General features: G+C 44.6%; 2 protein-coding genes across 12 annotated transcripts in view; one reads left to right on the top strand and one right to left on the bottom strand.

The window, feature by feature from the left end:
- The window catches only part of STRBP (spermatid perinuclear RNA binding protein), a 60,064-nt gene extending 49,056 nt beyond the window's left edge, over nucleotides 1-11,008 (bottom strand). For 8 of the 9 annotated variants that reach the window (XM_032131061.1, XM_032131062.1, XM_032131057.1 and 5 more), the window contains exon 1: nucleotides 10,562-10,615. The gene's annotated coding sequence lies outside the window, so the exon portion shown is untranslated. Of the gene's footprint in view, nucleotides 1-10,561; nucleotides 10,616-10,985 lie in introns of those variants that run through there. The other variant, XM_032131055.1, reaches the window with a different exon arrangement.
- The window catches only part of CRB2 (crumbs cell polarity complex component 2), a 56,412-nt gene continuing 44,463 nt past the window's right edge, over nucleotides 11,003-22,951 (top strand). Inside the window, exons 1-2 of one of the 3 annotated variants that reach the window (XM_032131044.1) lie at nucleotides 11,003-11,017; nucleotides 18,759-18,822. The gene's annotated coding sequence lies outside the window, so the exon portion shown is untranslated. Of the gene's footprint in view, nucleotides 11,018-11,373; nucleotides 11,759-18,758; nucleotides 18,823-22,951 lie in introns of those variants that run through there. The other 2 variants (XM_032131042.1, XM_032131043.1) reach the window with 2 other exon arrangements.

Below are 22,951 nucleotides of genomic sequence, written 5' to 3'. Positions count from 1 at the left end.
TGAGAGTCAAATTAGCAATTCAATATCTGAATATGGCATGATTAAACTCAGGAACCTAATTCACAACGTGTCCTACTTTCAGGCATCAAATTTTTTGAGCCTGTGCTCTTTTGAAAGTCAAACTGATGAGGACTCGGGAACCTCGTGTCTTTTTCAAAAGAGAACAATGGAGCCCCTCTTTTGTCAGGCAGCAGGACACACACAGTCTGTTCTCAGGAAGAACAGGAGCCAAAAAACAAGAACACTTCAGAACACTAGCGAGGGACCTGAGCTTTTCTGCAAGATAAGGGGAAGCTTTGCAGCCCCGCTCTGTAGAGCAGCCAGCTCCTCAGCACCGAGCACTCTGCACACCACATTCCAGCACATCATTTGGCTTTGAAGAAAAAACCCAAAGGCTCTCTTTGCCACTTGGTTTTTCTAAAGCTCCAGCTGACATAGGAGCAAGTTGTGGAGAATAAGGGAGTTTATTCTTCTCTCTCTTAAAAAACCAACAAAATAATCAACCAGTCAAAACCCAGCTTTCACATTAGATATTGGGTGACCATCTAAAACACCCAAAACCAGCTGTAAAGGATGGAAGGTCTGAGAGCATCTCTCTCACAAATCAGAAAAACCATTGGGAACTCCTAGATGACCAGGAGTGCCCCTGTCGTTGCTTCCCCTGCCTGCACCCAAACCACAGCCCTCAAACAACATCCCTTCAGTCTGCTCCACACTGAGCTCCAGCCATCCAACAGCAGTTTGTAACTCCTGTGAGTTCATTCAGGATGGTTACTTTGATTTTTTCAGGAGATATTTCAAACTTTGCTACAATATTGTCAGCTGGAAAGGACCTACATCGATCACCTAGTCCCACTGTTAACAAGAGGAGCACAAATAATGAAAGCAGAGCAAGAGAAAGAAAGGAGAGGGGAAGTACAGTAAATCCTGAACTCCTCAGCTCTCCGCCAAAATTCAGTCTTCTATAGACTGTGCATGAGACTTGCTACTGTGTTGTGTAATGAGGGCAAAGAGAACTCATTGAGACAAGGTGCACCTGCTAAAACTGGCACTAAAACCAGGCAGCTACTGCAACAGTGGTGCCCAGCACCAACAGAAAGCAAGTCTTTGTTCTTCTGGCACAAGAGGACTCCTTTACTGTGAGTACCACATACAGATCAAACATTTATAAGCAAAAGAAAAGAACCTAGCCAAGGGATTTGTATTAAAATAAAGATTGCAGATCGCAGTGTGAAAGGAAACAGAGAACGTACCAGTGAGTCCCATGCCCAGCCAAGTTCTCCCCGAGCAGTCCTTCCTCTGAAGGAGAACTGCAAGGAGACAGCCTGAGCCAACAGTTTCTACAGCAGCTGCAGAAGCACCAGTTCAATGATATTCAAACCCTGCAGTAACTGCAGAAGCATCAGTAAATGGATACTCCAGAAGGAACATTTGACAGTTTCTCCTGGACTCCCTTTGCCTCCCTGGGCAATCCATTGATCCCTATCAGCTTAGTTCAACTCTGGAATTGCCCATTTCTCTGCAAATGCTTCTGAATCCTCTTTACCCCTAATATTCTTTCAGCACACTTGCTCCCCTTCAAAACTTCGTGAAACAGCCACCAGAGAAAGTTTTGTAGAGACAGTGCTGGAAGGATGAGTGTCCTTATCCTGCAAGGGAAAGACCAATGCATCCAAGCGTGGTGCTGCTGCAACTCCTCACAGAGGGTGGAATGCTGTTATGACAGTGGCACTGGGCTGCAGCTGCACCACTAAAAGCACACTTGGAAGCATCTCAAGGGGAATCAAAACAGAGGCCAGATACCACCCAACTGCACAGAAAGAGCAGATCCATTTGTAACGTGGCTATTTTAACACTAATGCAGAAGCCATATTAAGGAACACAGACTATTTCACCTAAGAATTGGCATTTACTGAAGGATGCTTAGGGCAGGACATCTCTTATTCCCTCTTTAAGAATCTGCTGTAATAAATCACAGCACCTCAACAGTCACAGCTTCATAAGTTCCATATTGCAAGAGTTTTTCCTTTAAAGTCTGCAGTGTTACTTTGGATCACACTGAAACTTGGTATGAAGCTCAGGCTCCTGACCCACAGCAAAAAGTTAAACAAAACTGCTCGTTTGTTTTTAAAAAGGTCAGGAGGTTTCAGTTTCAGGCTTCTCAGTGTTTGGGGTATCTACAGTCACAACTCAGGGACATTCAGTGTTCAACCCCTCTGCAAAGAATGGGCTTTGACACCTGTCAAAAATGCACTTTGTAAACTGCTCTCTTTTATTAGTTTACTACTAATAAGGCCACATCCACAAAACCAGGTTTTTGGTCAAGAGATCACTACTTACATAATACTGACTCCCAACTACCTGCTTTAAAAAATATCCTTTATCTCCTGGGCTAACAAAAAGAAAGTTACTAAATTCTCCCAAAAGATAAAGCAGACCATATGAAAATATTCAATGTAAAAGACAATCTCATTCCCACACTAATGGTAGGAGAAAAGAAACATAAAGGCAAAAGTATTTTGTTTTTATCTTCATGCCTTTTACCACGATTGATCCAGATCGCACCATCACTATTGTGACTGTGACAGTTGTTACTTCTAAAATATGAAGTACTATGAAATCTAAAGTGGAAAAGCATCTTATAAGTTGCTAAAGTATAAGCATGCAAAGATGACTTCTGGATCAAATATATTCCATAGCAGACTAGTTTTGAAGGAATAAAGACTAGACTACAGTTTCAGACAACCATCTTTTAAAATTTAAAAAGTTTTTTATTTAGCAACTATGAACAGTGTCAGGTTCCACAAAATTTGCTAAGACTGAAAATTCAACCAAATTTTTAAAATTGTAAAAAAGCCCCCAGTTACAGGAGGTTCTTATGTGCCTCCAAGGTGGGAGTCATGATTCTTTTCTCTTACACAAATTTAGACAACTGTGTTCTCTCTTCAGCCTTCTGGCCATCTGTAGAGATGAGGAGGTGTGTACAGATGTGGGCTCAGAGCAGAACAAGCTACTTCTCTGAGCTCATATTTTTGGCAGTCACCAATTTCACCCTCACCCACCAGAAGCAAAGAAGTTATCAGTTTTGTCTCCCCCCCCACCTTCCCAGTATTTGCCTTTCTTCCTGGCTTTTCTAGAACACTTGTCACCATATTTACCAGAATACATTTCTTACTGGTTTTAAAATAACAGTTTTTGTGAGACAGGAAAACATTTCAGATCTTTATAGGGGGAACCTGAGACATGAAGAAATGAAATTGTGTGGTAAGTCAGTGGCAGAACCCGAAAAGGGGCCAAATGCTGCCCTAATCAATACTTGCAGGTTAATTACCAGACATTCTTCACTGGAACACAGTGTTGCTCAGTGCCTGCTGTTGAAGAGTTTCACCCATTTCCAGTTTTGGAAGGAGCGCTCCCAGTTCTCCTACGTCCCATCCCTGCTTACCACACACTGCAGTTCAGCCCCAGTGATGCTCTTTAGGGTCACCCAAATGGCACAGCTGAGCACTTTAAAGGAACAGATTAAGTCTCTGCATGATTGAAGACTTGGGCAGCATGACTGGGTAACCAAAGAAGCCCTAATCTATTTGCCAAGTCCAATTACCTAGACATCGAATCAAGAGATCATGAAGCATTAGGACACAGAGTAACTGCTCACCAAACAGTTTAAGCTCTCTGAAAAGATGACAGTCACTAAGAGCCTATGACATGGAAAAGGCATCCTTCAAAGCGGAGGTGGGGAGAAATCAGTTCTTGGACATTTATGTTTTCCCCTTATCTTCTGTTGAGCTATACCAGCTGTTAGAGCAAAGGGGAAGAGATTGTGATTGGAAGAGCAGTAGAAATCCAAATGTTCTGAGTCTCTGTATCTGTTTCCTTGAAATCCTGTCAAGTATCCTACTTGGAGATCCATGTTCTCTACTTGTTCCATCATACCACAGCCCCCAGCTTTCCAGTGGCTGCGTCTATTCTCCAGTACTTCACTCCCTGGAGTCACAGCCTGTACACCTACAGCTCCCCCTTCTATTCCAGAGGTTCTTCCATTACAGCAAATCCCTCCAGATTGTCACATAAGACACAGCAATCAGGCAGAGCAGAAAAGAAAAAGTAGAAAAGCACAAGGAGGGTCACAGAGCAAACTCAGCCCCCATACCTGGAGACAAAGAACAAGTTTCTATATGCAAAGACCTGCCCCTTTCAGCACATCTGTATCAAAAACAGGAATAAATTACTAGCTGTTCTCCTTGTCTTCATACTGGGATATGGCTGTCTTCAGCCAGCCCCAGCATCAGTCACACCTGTCAGAACATCACACAGCTGCCTCAGCTGGGAAAACCAGCCACGCAGGTTGGGCCACTGCCACCATGGCCAGGGAATGAACATCACATAAATAGCTGTTATGTGCATTCAGCTTCAAAACTGATTAAACCTGCGTTAGTCGGCACTTCCACGTTCACTGATGTTATTTGTTTTATGGTTAACAAAAACATCTGCAGCCCAGTCCCATGGACCTTACCCACACAAGGTGCCACCACTGGACCCTTGATGATCATGCTCCGAACTCTATCAGAAACACAGCACCAGCTGACTGCCATGGGGCAGCTAACTCAAGTGCCTTTTATTCTCTCTTTAATACAAGTTGTAATTTGTTTGTTGAATGGATCTATTCATACTGTCCTGACTGCAGGCCTTTACCCAGTCTCCAGGTGATGTGTTTGGTCCAACTGATCAGTGTCTTGCTAAGCAGGCTGTAAAAAGACCTTGTAAATCAAACACCTTTATTCAGGTATATACCAGCTGGCAATTTTAAAACATCACCTGTTTCAACAATGGCACCTAAATTCAGTGGAGCGCAGCATGTCAGCTTGTTTCCTGCTGAATTTTGTACAGTCTCTTTAGCAAGCAAGATATCATATTTATGATTTCATGTCAGTTCATGTTATGAAGAGAGATACCATGTTTATGGAGAGGGTTAAATTGGGAACCATGCTTTGCCTGCTACACCGTAACCAAAAAACACGAAAGCCCTACAACAAGCGAAGAAAATTTTTATGCCTCCTTCAAGATCAACCATGACTTACCATAATCCTGTTATGGGACCCATCCCCTTTAAAACAGAGACTAAAAAGGATGTATTAATTTCACAATGTCCGTGGAATTATGGTAAACCATTTTTTGGCAGAATCTTGCTGGAAGGAATTAGGTGCTGTGTGCCCAAAAAACCCCTGCCCACAGCCTCAGGCCTCCTCAGCCTCTCGAGGGAGTGTTTTGCCAAAGCTCATTTCTGGAAGCACAAACCAGCTACGCAGGGGTTGTGGGGTTTCCCACACACCTGTGGGCTGTGCCAGCCTTTCCACAGGGCATATCCTGATGGCTGAGAAGTGAGATTAGGGAACATCTGGTTTAGGGTCATTATCAACTCAGTCCAATAGCTCCGGAGGGACATTTCCCCGTGGAGCATCATCCCTGTGGCTCAGAGAATACTAAAGACTCTTGAGGGCCCAACACTTAAGATGCTGTGCCAACACTCCAGTCTCCTGTGTTGCAAGTCAAACAAGAAATGTGTTCAGTCAAAGTGTCCTCCCTCCCAAGAATCAGAAGAAAAAGAGAAAAGTACAAGGCCTTAAACTCAGCCTGCCCTTTTCTGCTCCTACTGGGGGGCAATTTCTATGGGGCAACACCAGTTTCTCACCATTGAGTTCATTTACTCCCAAGCCAAATGCCAAGTTCTCCTTTAAATGAATTCTGGTTTATAAGATTTCTTCAAGTTTTGTGACATCTCACAGCTACCCATGAGTAAGACTGTTCTTCCCAACCAGATACTCAAACATTAAATTTTTCAATAAAGACAATTTAAACTAAATGCACAAAAAGAACAAGAAACAGCAAAATTTAATTTACTGGCATAGCCATACACACCCCAATTTTATTTTCTTTTTAAGCATACAATTAAGGGTAATTTAATTCCCCTGTGTAGGCATTACTTGAAAGAGAAACATTATTGTAAGAAGATCTCAGTACTGTTGGTACACAAACCTTATGACAGATAAATTAGACCTTAGGAAAACAGCATATAATTTACATTTTGTTATGTCAATCACCAGTAGCATCTTAGGGCTCTTAAATAGCACACCAAACCACAACGTAAGGGAACTAATGTAAATCAACACATGTGGCAGGATCACTTAAGTTTCCACAATCCAAAAGATCCCTAAAATGGATTTCATAAGATTATTGCTCTTCAACCTCCACTTACACCTTTAAGTTACCAGCAGGTTATGACAATATTTTACTACAGACAAGTCATAAAGTTTTGCATAGTTATAGAAAAATCAACGACATAAGACCACAAGGGCATAGGGTTTACTAATTAATTCCTGGTCTTTATTACTTGAGAAGCCAATGGGCAGATGTGCAGGTGGCCCAGAGATACAGCAGCCTGGCTCAGCTGCATGGAAAATCCAGCCTTGGGTTAGTCCCAGAGTTCTTGGGTTTAGCAGCGGAGGAAGGACAGAGCAGCCCAGGGCCATGCTTTACATACCCTTCACCAACAGCAGAACAAATGACATACCCTGAATTTGTTCTGGGGCTTCTATAGCCAGCACCTTGTCCACATTCTGACACTGCACAGGAAATGAGCGGAAAGGTCAGGATGTGCATTGCAAAGCAGAACTAGGAGCACAAGGCAACAGACCAACAGGGAGTGGGCTCCAAGAATTCTGTCCCCTCCTATTCCATGATGACCAGAGTGAGAGGACCAGAACATAAGGTAATATAGCTACAAATAAAGTCTAAAAATCCAAAGTGCAAGATGTTTACTCACTTATATCATTCATAAGAATTCCTCTGCAGCTTTTTTGTTAAGGGACATGAATTGAGGTTTTCAAAGAAGTTAAATAGGAACACTGTCCCTCTGTGAGCTGACACAGACACAAACTGTGACACTGTTTTCTGTCATCAGTGCTCAGTGAAAAACTTGCACATAAGAAGGAAAAACTACACAAATGCCAAGAACTGCAGAAGTACAACTGGAAACAATACTGTCTTCGGCCTTGTAGCTTGTAACAATTACTGCTTTTAACAAAAGATACCAGTAATAGCTTTCAGGTAAGACTTCTCCCTCCTTAAACATCAAGTACAAAGTTTCTGTTTGTCAAATCACGCTGCAAGTACAACAAACGTTGTCAAACTATGGTTTCTACAGAAGGGTTTGAGACTTGCATTCTTCTGCTCTTTAAATCTCTAACACTTTTTTCATATTGCTTTAAACAAGAATTTTCCTTTTGATTTCCTCACTGCAGCATATTCAGTAGCAAAGCAATCTTCACTTGCCAATACTGCTGGGCTACAGCAAATCCAGCACACCGCACCAGCCAAGTGCTCCTCATGTGGCTGATCTCAGAAAAGTCCTCGCTCTCCCCACCCCAGTACAAAGTAAGGTGCAGACCCCAACATGCTGAAATCTGCTGTTGGCACGGTGAGAGGCGCCATAAACCCAAACTCAGCAAGAGCTGGAGGTGAGCCCAAGGAGGTGCAGACAGACCCTCTGCATCCTCATCCCCCCAGCATCTCCCTCAGCAGCCAGAACATCCCAGGACCTCCCTCCCACCTGCCCCAAGCGCTCCCCTCACCCAGCCCAGTCTGTAAAATACACAAACTGCCACTGTTCTACCATTTCCATACTTATACTTCGACAGATTGGCCACTTCTAGGTGTATGTACCTCACCCCAGCCCAGGACAGACTTCCATGTTTTAACAGACACCTCACCAAGCATGTTCACGGTGGCTTTTCACACACTCAGAAGCTTGTTAACCAGCCAGAACCTTTCCCTCTCCCCCTTTCCAGCCATGGATATGCTCTTCAAAGAGCTCTATTTACATGCCAAGCTACAAAGCAATGTGGAAAAACTGCAGCTTTTATGATTCTACAGTGAGCTTTTTCACAACATGAAGCAGCTTCTTAGACTACTTTTTTTTTACATTTTTTTTATTTCTAAACAAGATTTCACAGTTCAAAAAAAAAAAAATCTCAGTCCACCCACAGGCTTTTGAGGAACATTAACAGAGGGGCTTCAAAAGAAGAGAGCTCTGTGACCTTAAGCATTGCATTCTGAATGAACATCCACGGAAAAATGGTGTACAAGTCAGAAACAAGGGTCACCAAAACCCACATATCCACCAGAGTTTAAGCTACTTCTCTCATGTTTAGGCCTGGCATGGCTTGCCTTATGCCATCTTCTGTTGTACCTTTCCAACTGCTTCCTGTCTTCTCATTTACTCTGAACCTTTGGTTTGAAATCAGCTGTCTGAAATTCCTTCCAGGACAAACTGCAAAGCTGGATTTGGTCACTTCCTCAGCAACATTGCTACCAGTTACCCCTGGGGCTCCCCCAACCCCAACGCACAAGTATTTCTACATGGAATCTTTCTCCAGTTCCCCAAGAAATCAAGTCCTAGATTTCCACCTCATGTGTAGCCTGTCAACCACACAGAGCAAGAACTGGTGCTTTATCAGCATCTTCTTTGTGCAGAGATGAAAAATACTGCCAATAGTTCAGCCGAAACAACAAGTCTGGATGAACAGCCTGTGCAAATAAAGCCCCTTTATAAAACCGGGACTAACCAAACTAGCAAGACTAAAGATTCTCTTCGAACGACAAATGCCAAGGCAGCACCAGACTGGTACCATCAATCATGGGATTCTGAGGAACAGAGAACTGAAAACATTAAACCCTCGCTATTAGCCATCCTACCCGCTCTTCTCCACATCTCTCCCTGCTTTCTACACAATGTGAAGCAAAGGAAAATGGTTGGAAAGCTTCAGACAGAAGAAAATTATACATGCTAAGAACTTCCAGAGACAAGTCTAACTTCCTAAAAATGACCAGGAATTAAGGAGAAGCTACAGCCAGCTGCAGTTTGCTCACACAAATTTCTCCTTCCTCTCTACACTGGCAGGAAATAACTACAACCCAGCTTGTACACCTTCCATGGAAGAGGTGGGCTGGTTAAATTCTTGGAAAACGCTTTTGCTCTTCAGAGACTGAACAACGACCTTGAGCAAATACAGGAATACAGCAATGCAACCTCTCCAGAGACACTGCCAGGCCTTCCTCTCTTCCCATTCCAAAAGTTTTGTTTTAAGGCCTCCCCTCCAAGTAGACAGCACTGCTCCATACTCCTTCCTTCCTTCCTCTCTGCCACCACTGCTGCTTCCTTTGGGTCTCAAAAATGGTTACCATGTCTTTAAAAATCAAAGGAAACTAGACTAAGTTTGCAAACAGTCCTTTCTTCTCCATTCTTTCTAAAGATGTTAAAGTATTCTGCATGAATGGAGGAAATTATTTTAATTTTCTGTCTTTACCCTAGAAGGCCAGGCTTCAAATGTTTGCTAGAACACACAACTATTTTAATTTAAGTTAAATAGCCCAGCTATTTTAATTAACTTACAGTTTCATAAACATGTTTTGGAACTGGACATCTGAAATATTCCTGACAATAATCCCCACTTAATTCTTTCTTTGTTTTAACCACACTTAGCATTTCTGAGCTGTCACGACAAAGTACAATAAAACTTTTTAAAACTGTTAACAAACTAGAGGACACGAATATAGAAAAAAATTAATTCCAACATATCTAGGACCCCCCATGTTATAAGTTTTCTCTTCTGCCATACCCTGTGCAGGAGCCGCTTGGAATGCTCCACTGTTCTTTCTGTAAATCACAAGGCACCATTTTCAGAGCCACGTAAATAAATAATAAGACATTTAGCCAGATAATGCATTTTTCTACTTTGACTCAAAACTCAAGTTTTGCTGTACTCGGTGGCAGGCATGTGACTCCCTGGTTATCCCTTTCACGCTCTCACTTCCAGAAGGAATAGTAGGTTAATGATTACAAAATCCAGTGCAAAGCAAATACAGAATGAAAGAGGAAAAAAAACCCAAACAAACCACGGACCATAACACTGATGAGTGTGCTCAGACCCAGGAGGAGCCTGCCCGGGGCCCGGAGGGAGGCGGCTGCCCCGCGGGGCCGGGGCGCGGAGGGCGCTGGACCGACCGCGCCGGAGCGAACTTCGGGCCGAGCCCCGGCGGGAGCCGCCCAGCGCAGCGCAGCGCAGCCCGCACCTGGCCGGGACCGCCCGGGGACACCGCGCACACCGGGCCGGCTGCGCCCCAGCCCCGCCGCCACCTGCGCGCCCCGCGGACAGGTATCGCGCCCCGCCGACAGGTGCGCGCCCCACGAGCAAGTAACGCGCCCCGCCGCCGGCGGAGGGGCGGCCGCCCGCGCATGGCGCCGCCGAGCCCCTCACCCCTCCCCGCCGCCCCCCTCACCCCTCCCCACCGCCCCCGCCCGCGGCCCCTCGGGGCGCGGAGCCCTCCCGCCCCACCGCGCCCCTCCGCGCGCGCAGCAGCGCCCCCCCCCCCCCCCGCGCCGCCCCCCGCGCCGTGTCCTGCCCTTGCCTCCTGCCCGCAGTGCCCGGTGCAGTGGGAGGAGCGGTGCCCGGGGACGGGCCGCCCGCCGCCCCGACCCCTCCCCGCCGCCCGCCCTCCTCACCCCGCTCGGCGCCGGCCCCGCCGCTGCCCCGCGGCCCCGTCCCGGCTCCGCGGCCCCGTCCGGCTCCTCCGGCTCCGCAGCGCCGAGCGGGGCTGCGCACGTGACCGCGCCCCGCGCCCCCATAGGCTGCGGCTGCCGGGCAACGCGCGCCCGCCCCTTCCCTGCACCTGAGAGCGCCCTACGCCAATTGCGTACGGGGCGCCGCGCCGCCCTGCGCCAGCTCCGTAGCGCCACGGACCCTGTCGTTTCCTGCAGGCCGGAGCAGCCTTACGGAATCGACGTAGGGCGGCTCGGCCCCGCGCGACTCCCCACCTGCGGCCGCTGCTCCCCGCGCAGCCCGCGCGGTCCCGCCTTTCGCCTGGGGAGCGGCGCTGCTGCTCGGAGCGCGCCGCGGCCGCGCGGGACGGGAGCGGCCGAGCCGCACCTGGAAACGCCGCTTGCGTAGAGCCCCGAGAGGTCGGTGTGTGCTACGGACTCTCCGTAATGTCGTCAGCGCGAGCGCCGCACCTGAGGGCTCCCGCTGCGCAAACGGCGTAGGCGCGAGCGTGCCGGGCGCAGAGTGCGCAGCGCTGAGGGCGGGGGCCGGGCAGGTGTGTGAGGGCCGGGCCGGGCCGGCCCCGGTCGCGCTCGGAGCTCCGCGGCGGGCACCGGCAACGGGGCGGCCCCGGCCCTGCGACGGCCCCGGCCACGAGCGTGAATAGCGCCGGCAGCCTCGGCCCCGCCGGCTGAGGGGGGCGCCGGGCGGGCCCGGGGGTAGGGCTGAGGGGAGGGGGCCAGGGCAGGGGTGCGGCAGGGCCTCGGCCCCTCACGCAGCGCGCGGCCTTGGTGGGATTAATATCCCGCTGCCAAATCCGAAGCAGTGCAGAAAGAGCAGGTTCCTAAATTGAGTTGGGGAATAGGGTTTCCATGTGAGCGGTTGAGCTCCTTGTGGAATCCTCAGTGGCTGAGGACAAATCAAGGCATCTTCATGCTGTGTTTGGGCAGGTTGGGCTCCACAAGGAGTGTGGTGGTCAATGATTTCCACCTTTCTCTTCTAGAAATCAAGACTAATGGGTTTAGTTTTAAGCTCCCTGCAATAATTCTTCCCAGTCCCAGACAGGTGGCTGTTGTAGATGGGCACTGCAGTGGAGGTGGAGAGAGCTCCCGAAGCTGATGTTCATCGCACTCCAGAGCAGCCCTGACAAGCAGAACCTTTAGGTATGAGGAGAGAGTTGAGTCTGACGGGATTTTCTTTCTTCTTTGTATGTGTGTTACATAGAACAGTTATAGAACTTCATAATCCTTCAGCATTCCATGTGCTTCAACACTTCAATGGCCAATATAGTCACTTGAGTGCTTCAAAATTTCTGCCAGATTTTCTAGGTTAAGTGCCTTTTCGAACTCAGCTTTCAGCATGCAAGTGCATGGCAATCGTATTCAATATCACTTTTTATACTTTTCAAAACTGATTTTATACAGGCTGTGAAGATGAAAGACTGCTGACTGGGGAGCTCTATTCCAAAATAATCAGTACACAACGTGCTGTGCTGAAGCAGCCCCTGAGGGGACTTTGGCCAAAGGCTGTAGGATCAGGAGATTTGTGGTGCTGAAGTGAAACAGTAACTTTCATTCAAAAGAGTGATTTCAGCGTTAGAGTGGAAGTAGAAAGCACGTGTACATTAATAACTTTACATGTAGGAAGAGGTCCACCTTGTTCCAATTAGACTTACATTTTGTATACTGCTTTGCAAGCCTGTGGCTGAAGTGTCACTCTGGTTCTGAACAGTCAGACATTGCTCTGCCTTTGTAACAGACTTTTATCTTGTCCTGTTTGAGGATTGAAAGGAGAAACAAATATGAGGAATCTCAGTTACTGCTTTCATGTCTCAAATTGAGAGATTTCAAAGCAATGAATGAATTTATCCAAATCTCCTGTGTGACCTTAAAATATTAGTGTGGGCCTTGAAAAGAGGCAGAAGATAATAGCTGGAAATCAAGGACTGGTCCAAGGACTCAGTGTGAGAACGGTTTTATTTGATATTGATTGCATCAAATAGAGACACAGCACACATACAGCCTGGAGAAAGGATGCTGAGGGGGATGGCAGGATGGGAAGGGGCAGCTTCCCATCCCAGTGAAATGAATGGCTGTGCAGGGCAGCTGGAAACGTAGTGAGGAGGGAAAAATCTGCAAGAGATGGCACCTCAGGTAATGAAGTTATTGCAGAGGTAGAAGAAATGTTTTCAGCTGTGGTCTGAGTGAAATCTTGAATTTTTCTGTTGAGTTCTCCCTTGGGCTAATGATTTGCCAAGGGCAGAAACACAGAGGAAAGGGGATTGATGGATTAATTTAGAGTACAGGGGATTGGAAGAGCTTTGGCACTGCAGTACAAGGATATACATTTAACAAGGAAAAGAACATCTGAGGCTTGGAAAAGAAGTTAACATCTGTCTTTAGGCTTCATGGAATAAAAAGGAAGAAAATTGAATTTATAGCTCTAAGTATAGTCAATAAAGTATGGGGATTGAACTGTGCCAAAAGCAACATGGAATTAAGAGTTACCTTGATGAAAGTTGAAGTAATTAATGATAATTGTGCTCTTTCTTGGGACAAAATACTGGCATAGAAAAAATTATTTTTTAAAATGTATAACGACAATGGAAATAATGTGTGTTTCCTACAGATTTTTTCATAGAAATAGTTCAGACATTGTCATGTGTTCTTGAATGTCACCTGCATCCCCGAGACAAACAAGGGGCCCTCTACAAGAAGTTGCTGGTGGGTGCCAGTGTTAAGATTGGAGTGAGGCAGGTGCTGAGCTGTGCAGTGGGGCAGCCCCATGGGATGGGCACTGAGGGATGTGGTGTCAGCCCCAAATGCTACACTAAGGACTAAGTGGCCATTAGCTACAGGACAGGGGAAACCCCTAAGTGAGCAAGGATGAAATGCAGCCTGTCAAATTTCAAGTGTTTGGTGTTGTTTACAGACAAGTGGGAATGCTCATGTAGTGCCCCAGGGAAGAGGGATTTTTTTTCGTGTTATAACTCAGAAATCTCTGTTTGAGACTTACCATTGTCCAGTGACCCAGTTCTTTATAGGTTTCAAATTCTGCCTTTAGACATATCCTAAAGTTAATGGGATTTGTGCAAAGATAGCCGAGGACAGACTTTGAATTGCAAAAAATAACTTTCTGTGCATGTCTTTTAAAAATCTTCATAGCAAAAGCTGTGTTTACATGGGAAATTAGTCTCATAAGATTGATATAGCAAAGAGTTTTATTTTGAAAAATGCTTAGAAGACCTGTATTAATTTTTATTTTAAAGTGTCTCTCAAGCATAGAAGGGAGAGAATCAAGCAGGTAAGTATCCAGTGTAGAGGATACTTGAAAATTGAGAATTTATGCTGCAAAACAGAAGATGATATGATTTATGCTGGGAGTCATTTGTGTACCTAGCTCTTTACCAAGTTTTACACAGTGCTTGCTAATATCTGTTGCAACCCTGAATGATTCTCTGACTTTGAGCTAGAGCAAAGGAGATAAAATAGTACTGGAGGAAAATTAGTCACCAGGAGAGGAGGATTCACACCACGAAATGTTGCACAGAGCTCCTCAAGTCCCAGAGCAGGCTCTGCAGGGTAACATTTCAGAGATCTTTTAAGCGACAGGGATGAGGATCAGCTTGAAAAGCAAGCAAAACTGGAACTAAGGAAATGGGAAATACTTTCAGGTTATGACTAATGCAATTATTAGAGAGGCTACTGCAGGCACTGTGGTGGATTTAGCTTCGAATAAGAATAGAAGTTATGCCATGTGTGATTGATTCCAGGTTGGGTTACAATTTAGAAGTGCAATTAGTGAGTCATCTGTTACTTTATATCAATTATTAAAAACAACAAAGGTCTAGGTTAAAAAAAAGAATGCATGTCTCAATATGTGGTGCTCTACTTGTTAATTTTCTGATTTCACTTTCTTGTTTGAGGTGTCTCAGCTTTGCAGAGTTGTGGTACAGAGTGTTCCTTAAACCAGCGCGTGAATTGCTCTCAAGCAAGGCAGCACTCACCTGCCAGCCCCCGTGGTGTGGCCCTGTCACACCATCCCACACTTACCTGCTTTGGCCAGAGCCAGCCCGAGGGCAGTGTCTGTAGTGACCTGCAGGCCAGCAGCTTCCTGACCCATTTGTAAACACAAGTGCTTTAATCTTATTTTAATAGGTACTGTTTAGGACAGAGTGCAGCGCAGCTCGGCATTCCTGACAGCTCGCTTGTTGTGTAGTGCTGCCCTCAGTGCTCTGGTTGTGTTCTCACCCCATCTGGCAACTGCTGAATATGTAAAACTTTTCTTCTGGTGGCCATGACAAAACTCATAGCAGTAAACATAGCTTTGAGGGACAGAACCAGGCTCCATGGGAGAATTGATCTGAGCCAACAGAGCATTCCTCGTGAAATAAGAAGGCCTGGAAGCAAATGATATTACCAACCTTCACTGGGCATTTAATTACAGTTTCTAATTAAGGTGATGCCCTAAGTGGTCATGTGAAGTGTCCTGATCTGTAACATGACATATCAACGTGGAGTGTTGGTACTTCATCTGGACTTCAACATTTTTGTTGTGGATGAAAGTGCTTTTGCCTGTTGTGCTCACGGGAATGGAGGACAGCAGCTGTTTGCAGGGCATCTCTGCTGTGTGGGCTGTGGGGGAAAAGGGGCAGAAAGAAAGTTCTAGGGTCCGTTGTCACTGAGCCCATGGGGCTGGCAGTATCATATGCAACAAGTTACGCACGCAATTTAGGAGGGTGAAGTTGCAAAGACCAAGCACTGGTCTGCAGCTCTTCTCTCTGGACACGCCTGGACTGTGTGAACAGACATCTAAAGCAGGACTGAACTCCACAGAGCTTCACAGTTTTCAGTCTTTGTAATACACATTTGAGATGGGATTCTCTGATTGCTGAGCACTCCTAATGATTGTGGTTGATATGGTTTGCACTTCTGTGTTACTGGGCTTGCAGACATGCTGAATCAATTTGGAAATGAGCTCTTTTTTCCATTTGTGGGTAGGACATGGTATATGTTTATCTCATATCAAGATGAGATAAGTATTTCCATTTATATCAGTGGCAAGTAGATAAATATTTGGGGGTATATGTACGTCCTTTCTAGAAAAACAGAGATACAGTTGTAAGGATTGTTGTTTTAGGGAAGAGTGTGATTGGACCAGATAAGGGATGACAGGAGTTTGGTGCAGGTCCTTAGACAGATATGTTAGGGTGGGTTTTTTTTTTTTTGCTTTGAAGTTTAAGATTGAAAACCTGCCATCGTTCCAAAGCAGAAACAACTTGGGTGGCCTTTTTATCACTAATAGGCAGAGCAACTAGGCAGGACTGACTCCACTGAAAAGAGGCTCTGTCATACAAGAGGTTTTCCAGGTCAAGATTAAAAGCAAAACAGCTCTCATCACATGAGCCTTTGTACTGCACCCATATTTTCTAAATGCTTTTGGCTTATCCTTAATGTTTAGGCTGCTATCAAAAATAAACCCAGCTTCTCTCTCCCCGGGTGTTGTATTTAACATCAACAGTGAATAGGCTTTTTCATTCCTAAATGCTAATTTCCTTTCTGTTTTCAGTCTGTTTCTGGTATGAAATTTTTTTGTTTTCAGTGGGTTTGGTTTCTTCCCTCTTTGGTTTTTTAACTGCATGTTTTCTCCTTCCCATATCTGTTTCTGTCTTGGTAATCAGTATTTTTTTGGTGGCAGCAGTAGCTGAGTGTCTATCAATGACCCTGAAGCCTAGAACTTGAATCAGAGTTTGTTTGAGTGCAGCTAGCAGCAGTTATAATAATCTTTTTAAAAAAAAGCTTTACCAAGATTAATTTTTCATCAACAGACAGTGGAGAACTCTTAGGAATAACTGTAATTGTCTCACTTTGAACTGTGGTCAGAAATGCGGTCTACAAATCTTGCTATAATGAGAATTTTGGTTATAATGAAGTAGCGTTATAACTTCATCAAAAATTTTGTGATATTAGAGCCAGAATTCAATGGCATTTGGAAACTGCTCCCAAGCTGTACCCTTGGGATAAAACTGACCTTGCTGAAGCTGGTGAGAGTGTTTCCTGAGTGCGCCAGTACACAAACCCAACAAAGAACGTGGCTCGGAGCAGATTGTCAGCCTCTTGTTGGTTCATCTCCAAGTGGCTGAAGCTCCAGAGCAGATAGAGAAGATCAGTACCCTGTACCCTGCATGTGACAAATGGGTGTTGACCAGCACTGAGGACTCTTTGCAGTCTGCTTCATCTCCTCCGTGATGATGTGCTGTCCCCTCACACTGCACAAACTAGAAGTAACCTTTCCATATTTGAGACTCTTTACTCTGTGTACCCATGGAGCTGCTGCTGAGCTAACTAGTTTTGTCACATAATGTGATAAATGGAAAACAGATCTGCAGCAGATACAAGTCATATTCCAGACTTTAGGCATGTACCTCAAAATTTCATCAACTTTGATATGCCAAAATGTTATCTAAATGTGGATATTTAGTAGCTGGAGATGTCAGTGAGCTGTGACTAGCAAATGAGCTGTGTGTCTGCTGAAACACTGAGAAAGATTTGGATGCCTGTGTCGTAGGAGGTATGGAGACTGCAATGCTGACTATCAATTTTGAAGTGTATCAGATTTCTCTTGAAGGGAAAATTGAGCCCAGTCTGTAAAGATGGTTTCCTGGACAGCCCAAATGTTTGGACAAGTAGTTATCCTTGTGATGAGCATTTACCAGTAAAGGATCTCCCAGGGTCTACTCGCCCCAATGCAAGTCCAAAATGGTCAGATTAGGCATTTGAACAGAATTGTACCTGTATTTTGGGGAGAGTATATTTTACATGTACTTTCCCATGTTTAGTGTAGCACACCTGTGAGTGTAGAAATGCCTCTTTACACAGAATGTTTTCTTGGCTTCCTGCCTTAAATTAGAAGCTTCCTGTCAAATCTTTGCTCTAAGTTTGCTTGCATTAGGAGTGGGAAGTTGAGCACTGTTGGTGTATCTTGTATCCTGGTTGGTTTTTTTTGTTTTAATTAACCTGCCAAATAATTTTAATGTGGGCATGTAGTGCCATCCTATTCGGCTTTCCTGTTACAGAAGCTGTGCAGCAGTTCTGCCTCATGCTCTGGTGTTCAGCCTTTCTATCAGTTAAATAAATGCAAAAATTCTATTAGATGCAAGTGTTCACAGAGCTATAACTTTTTATTTATCCTTCTTGTTCTCTGATGGCCTAAATTATTTCAGCTGTTCTAATTACTTATTTAAGGACAATTGATCTCTCAGGTTTTTTTCTGGGAGGGCTTAAGGAATAGTGTGTCTCACAAGCAGAATTATACTTGCCCGCAAATTAAGGCAAGCAGACAGACTGCAGTAGTGCTGTAGTAACCAGGCAGGTGGCTTATTTTAGGCTAAGTTTTATGTGAAATATTTATGTACTCATTTAAATACTGAAGAGCTGGGGTTCATGCAGTCCTAAGAGCACAGCTGTATATCAGGCAGCAGTTGTGTCCTTAGTGGAAAGCCCCCCAGTTGTGTTCTGAAGGCATTCAGCAGTTGAGGCCCTTTGCTAGGGACCTGGAAGCTCAGCTGCTGGGACTTTTAGCCTTCTCTGTCACTGTGGTTTGTAGTGTGTAACACTAAAATCTCTAAATTCTTCTGTGCTTTAGTTTGTCCTGGCTCTGAAATGGGAGACAGTGGGGATTTCCTGAGGGTTTAGAGGGCTTGCTTCATAATTTATGTGTTTGAAGCCAGCATGGTGTGTTTGTTGTAGATACCGTTTAGTGTAACAAGGTTTTGTTAACTGGAAAATTAAAGTATTTTTAAATTATGGGGAAATGTAAAATGTGACAGCCAAAGGAAAAAAGAGATTCTCCCATTTCCTTTTGGTTTTGCTGCACTGTGCATCTTCAGTTAGTCCCAACCTGTGCTAGCACTCCTGCTGGATAACGATCTGCCCTCCTCCCAAGGGACAGCGCGATGAAGGCAAAGCTGCTCCTCTCCTCTGTGCTCACTAATTGGTCTCTGGCTTGGCCACTTCCAGCAAGGTCACAGAACTGGCAGCTACAAAAACAGTGTTCTGTGGAAAATTTAAAGGGGAAGAGTAGAAGTACCTAGGATGGGATTATAGGCTTTTTTAAAATTCACAAACATTTTAATTTATTGGATCTTCTACTTTGTTTCTGCAGAAGTCTGAAACTTGGAAAGGACTGACAGCAGAAGATTCTTCATTGTGACCTGTTCCTGCAATTTGTGAGTGAGCTCTATCCTGCAAATTGCTCTTTTCTCACTTTGTAGTTCCACGTCCATTTTTATTAGAACACAGCATGAATATTCCTATTCAGATCCTGTAAAGGCAAAATGATTCCTAAGCAAGTGTAGTGTGATCTTCTCAATTTTTTTTTTCTATGCAGATTTGTCATGCTGGCCTTGAAAGGCATCCACGTGTTTGGTTTTTGTTTTCTTTTTGCAAAAGTGCTTTAAATCATTCATCCTGTTTTCTCAGAGCTGACTCTTGATTAGTTCAGGTGCTTTACGATTAGAAAGGTGATGGAAATTTGGGGTTAAAAAACCTCCACAAGCACCAGTGCCAGACTGTCAGTGTGGCAGGGCCGTGGTGTGTGGCTCATTAAGCACCGTGCCAGTCCCTGGCATTGTCGCGGCAGGGGCCTCTCTGGGGCTCTCAGTGCCGGGGCTGTGCTCGGCAGGAAGGGCTCGATGTGTGGGGCTGGGGCTGCTCCCACAGCCCTGCCCAGGACATTGCACACCTGGCTTAAAGCTGGGTGCTGTGCTGCATGGAGCAAACCCAGGGAGAACTGCAAATGAAAAGATGCATTAGCACAGCTCGAGTGCTTAATTACTTGAAAAGCAGAAGAGTGTACAGGGTTTGATTAAAGGAAATGGGCCAAACTGTGTGAAGGCAAGGCTAGAATACTGAGGGCAGAACAAAGCTGTGCTGCATTATTAGCGGATTCATGAATGGTGTGGCAGAGAGGGGAAAAGGGGTTTGGTTGGCCTGGTGTGATCTAAAAATACAGAGAATGTGCTATATGGAGTCATAGCTGTTGTAGCATCTTTAAAGGATAAAATATGCAGCTTCCTCTGAAGTGGGAGGATGGCAAGGTCTCACAAAGCAGAAGCACCTTGTGTGGAATACTGTACATTCACATGATCCAAATTGCAGTGAGTAGCATACAGTGTTTTTGTAGTGGCTCTCAGTAAGCTGGTAATTGAATTATCAGCTGAATACTTAAAGATTAGACACAATGTCTTTGGGAGAGGGGTGTAGAAGCAAGCCTAACTTGATTATTGCATCAAATCAATTTTTTCTTCATGGGGAGTTGAAGCAAATAGTTGATGGTTCAGAACTCCTTATGCTCCTTCTGTTGTAAAGAACTCTGCTGGTGTTTGGCATTTTAACTCTTGTGTGAGACGTGATACCAGAGAGGGAACAGAAAAAAATGAAATTGTGTTAAATTGTCATAAGCCCCCAAGCTGATGAATTGGTTTGATACTGTTTATTCCACTAGAACTCGAAGCGATTAATTGTATAAACGCTTGTTTGAATTCTTAATTTGTCTATAAATACGTATAGTAATTAATGAGGAGGCACGAAATCATCTTGAGAGTCACCTTGAGCAGAGAATAAGCGTTCTCGGCGCATTCCTAGGAAGCGGCGCTGTGGTGACGGTACCCAACCTCTGCCACCGCGTGGCAGCTGCAGCTCAGTGCCGGGCCGGGGCTGGCTGCAGAGCTGCGCTGCTCCCGCTCAAGGGAAGGTCATTGTGCCTCAGGGAAAGACAAAAGCACAAATATTCCTTCTGCAAAATCACGCCTGGAGTTTCAGAAGTTTTCCCAGCATAAACCAAATGTCAGTTTGTATGTGGGGCTGTATCTGAAGTTGACAGTGTCTGTTTTCTGCATGAAACTTGCTTCAGGGAGCAGGGTTTAGTGTTTTGCCCAGTGCAAGGTACAGTCTAAGGAGGAGGTAGGGTGGAGGTGGAGAGATGTTCTTTGTTGATGTCTGGCTAGGGAAATGCATAAGGACAGACCAACCTGTAAAACTGTCTCAGAGGATTAATCCTTTATCCACTATCACTTCTCTAAATAGTCTGTATTTATTCATGTGTAATACACAACTGTGCATTTAAAGTGAAAAATAGTAAATAGAAAACAAAAGTAAATGGAGAGAAGAGTATGGAATTAAGGACTGAACATGGAGTTTTTGTATTCATGCATGATTTGTGTATGTGCACATTCATTATAGATCCACTACAGGTAGCAATGGCAGAACTTGGGATAATGGTTAGTAATGGTAATGGTATGATGATATAATGATTAAAGCTGACTTTTTTTTCCAAGGGACCTTACGGCCAGATTATATGGCATTATAAGAGGCAATTAATATCTGTCCCTCACAAAAATGGTGAAGGTGTAAATACTGAATTAGAGTAGCAAAAACAATCATTACAGTCAACAGAATGGTAAAACTGCAGATTAGACAAATGCAATACATTACAAAGCCACTGACTGATATGACAGGCATGATGTATTTAAACACTTGACATTAAGTAAGTTAGGTTTTAGAGGTTTAAAGTACCTATGGATTACATTATTCTTGAAGAGTACTTGGGCTCACTAAGAGCACAGCAGGATCTAGGGGAAGTATTTGCTCACCAGCAATGGAAATGTGCTCCTCTGAGGGGGCAGCAGGGGATTGCTGAGCTGGATGAAACAACTCCTTGCCGTGAGAATGGGTATGCAAAATGTCTGCGAAAGACAGGCTTCCATTAAACTGGAGAGAGCCTGGTGCAGAGCACAGTCCTGTCTTATCCTGGGGAGGAAGCGCTAGTGCACTGTGCTGCTTCCTTCCACCAGAATTCCTGCGTGCCTCTGCTCCATACATAATTCAGATGCAATGCATAATTGAAGGACTATAAAGCCACACTTACTTTCATGTGTTTAAATTACTTGATGAGCCATAGATGGGTTTTGCCATGTCTGTCCTTTTGCTTTGCCTGTTTCTGTAGTTTGTTGAAACAGTGGGGACCATGGCCCAGTGAGTCAGCAGCTCCTGAGAACCACTTCCAAAATACTAATCAGTGCCAACTGTCAGGATTAGTATTCCATTAGAAAAAAGTACAAATATATGACAAAGTCTAACTAATTTGCAGTGTCAGATATTCACTTCCTCTGTTGGCAACATCTTTGTAAAGTACAGCCTTTTCAAAGTAAAAAACCCTAACTTTTGAAGGGTACAGATGTCACAGTAACAGCAAAAAATCTCTGCCTTGAATGGCCTAGACTGTTGTACTTCCTAGGAGTAGTGTCTGTGTGGCAGCTGAGTGTGTATAACATCTCTTTTCTCATACAGGTCTGCAACAAAGACTGGTTTACACATGGAATTAAAAGGGAAAACATCAATTATACATCTTGAACTTTCTCACTGTTCCTTTCTGTTCTAGATTCCTTCTCTTTAGATCAGTAGTTTGTGACTGGATCACATGATGGTATTTCCAGTACTTCCAGTGCTATAATTGCTCTGTGTGGAAAGCACTGCTGAGGTGCCCTGGGCCTTTGCACTTCAAATATTGGATGTGTAACATTTTATATATTTAATCACCATCGAGTAGAGTGTTTGGATCCAAGCTATTTAGAGCAACTGTCTGTGCTATTGCAACCCACTCAGGGCCCTGAGGGAGACCTATGAACAGAGAGAAGGCTCAGATTTCTTTGAGTAATTCAGTATTGCCAAATACTTTGGTTTGCTACGGCTGCTGGGTTATGGAATGGAGAAGTATTGGGAAAATCTGTGCAGAGAACATGGTGTTAAAAGAGATCTGTTTAGAGATTCAGGAAGACGTTGTTGCTTTCTGCTCTGAGCACCAGAACTGTGAAGAAAACATAACTTATGTTGAGTATGAGGTAGAAATCAATATCTGAAACATTCTTCAAAAACAGAATTGAAGGCTAACATCCTTTTAAGCTCGTGGGAAGAGGAACCTCTTCTTTGCTAGAACAAGTTACTGTTTACAGCAATTTTAATAAAATATCTCCTGGTAAAAAGACTAAGTTGTAACATCTCCAAACCTTTTATAGATGAAACAGTGTCCTTCAAGGTCCATACTGCTCAGGTAAACCTTGTTTGCGTGTGTAGTGATGGGGATACATTGTCAGTGATAGTCTATATTAAACACTTTCCATTTTATCTCGGTAACATTTAGTTCCTTCCACATAGGGGATGCTTTTCTTCTGTGCTTTCCTTTTTTTTTCTCCTCCTGGAAGCAAACAACCCAAAGCATTATTCTGTCACTTGGCACCTCTCAAGAGCCCCACTACTCAGAATTTACATGAATGCTCCTGCAAATAGTTTAATTCCAGG

Source organism: Corvus moneduloides, chromosome 21 (genome assembly GCF_009650955.1).
Source record: "Corvus moneduloides isolate bCorMon1 chromosome 21, bCorMon1.pri, whole genome shotgun sequence".
NCBI classification, from domain to species: domain Eukaryota; kingdom Metazoa; phylum Chordata; class Aves; order Passeriformes; family Corvidae; genus Corvus; species Corvus moneduloides.
The sequence above is the reverse complement of the archived record's forward strand: the minus strand, read 5'-3'. Positions and strand labels throughout refer to the sequence as shown.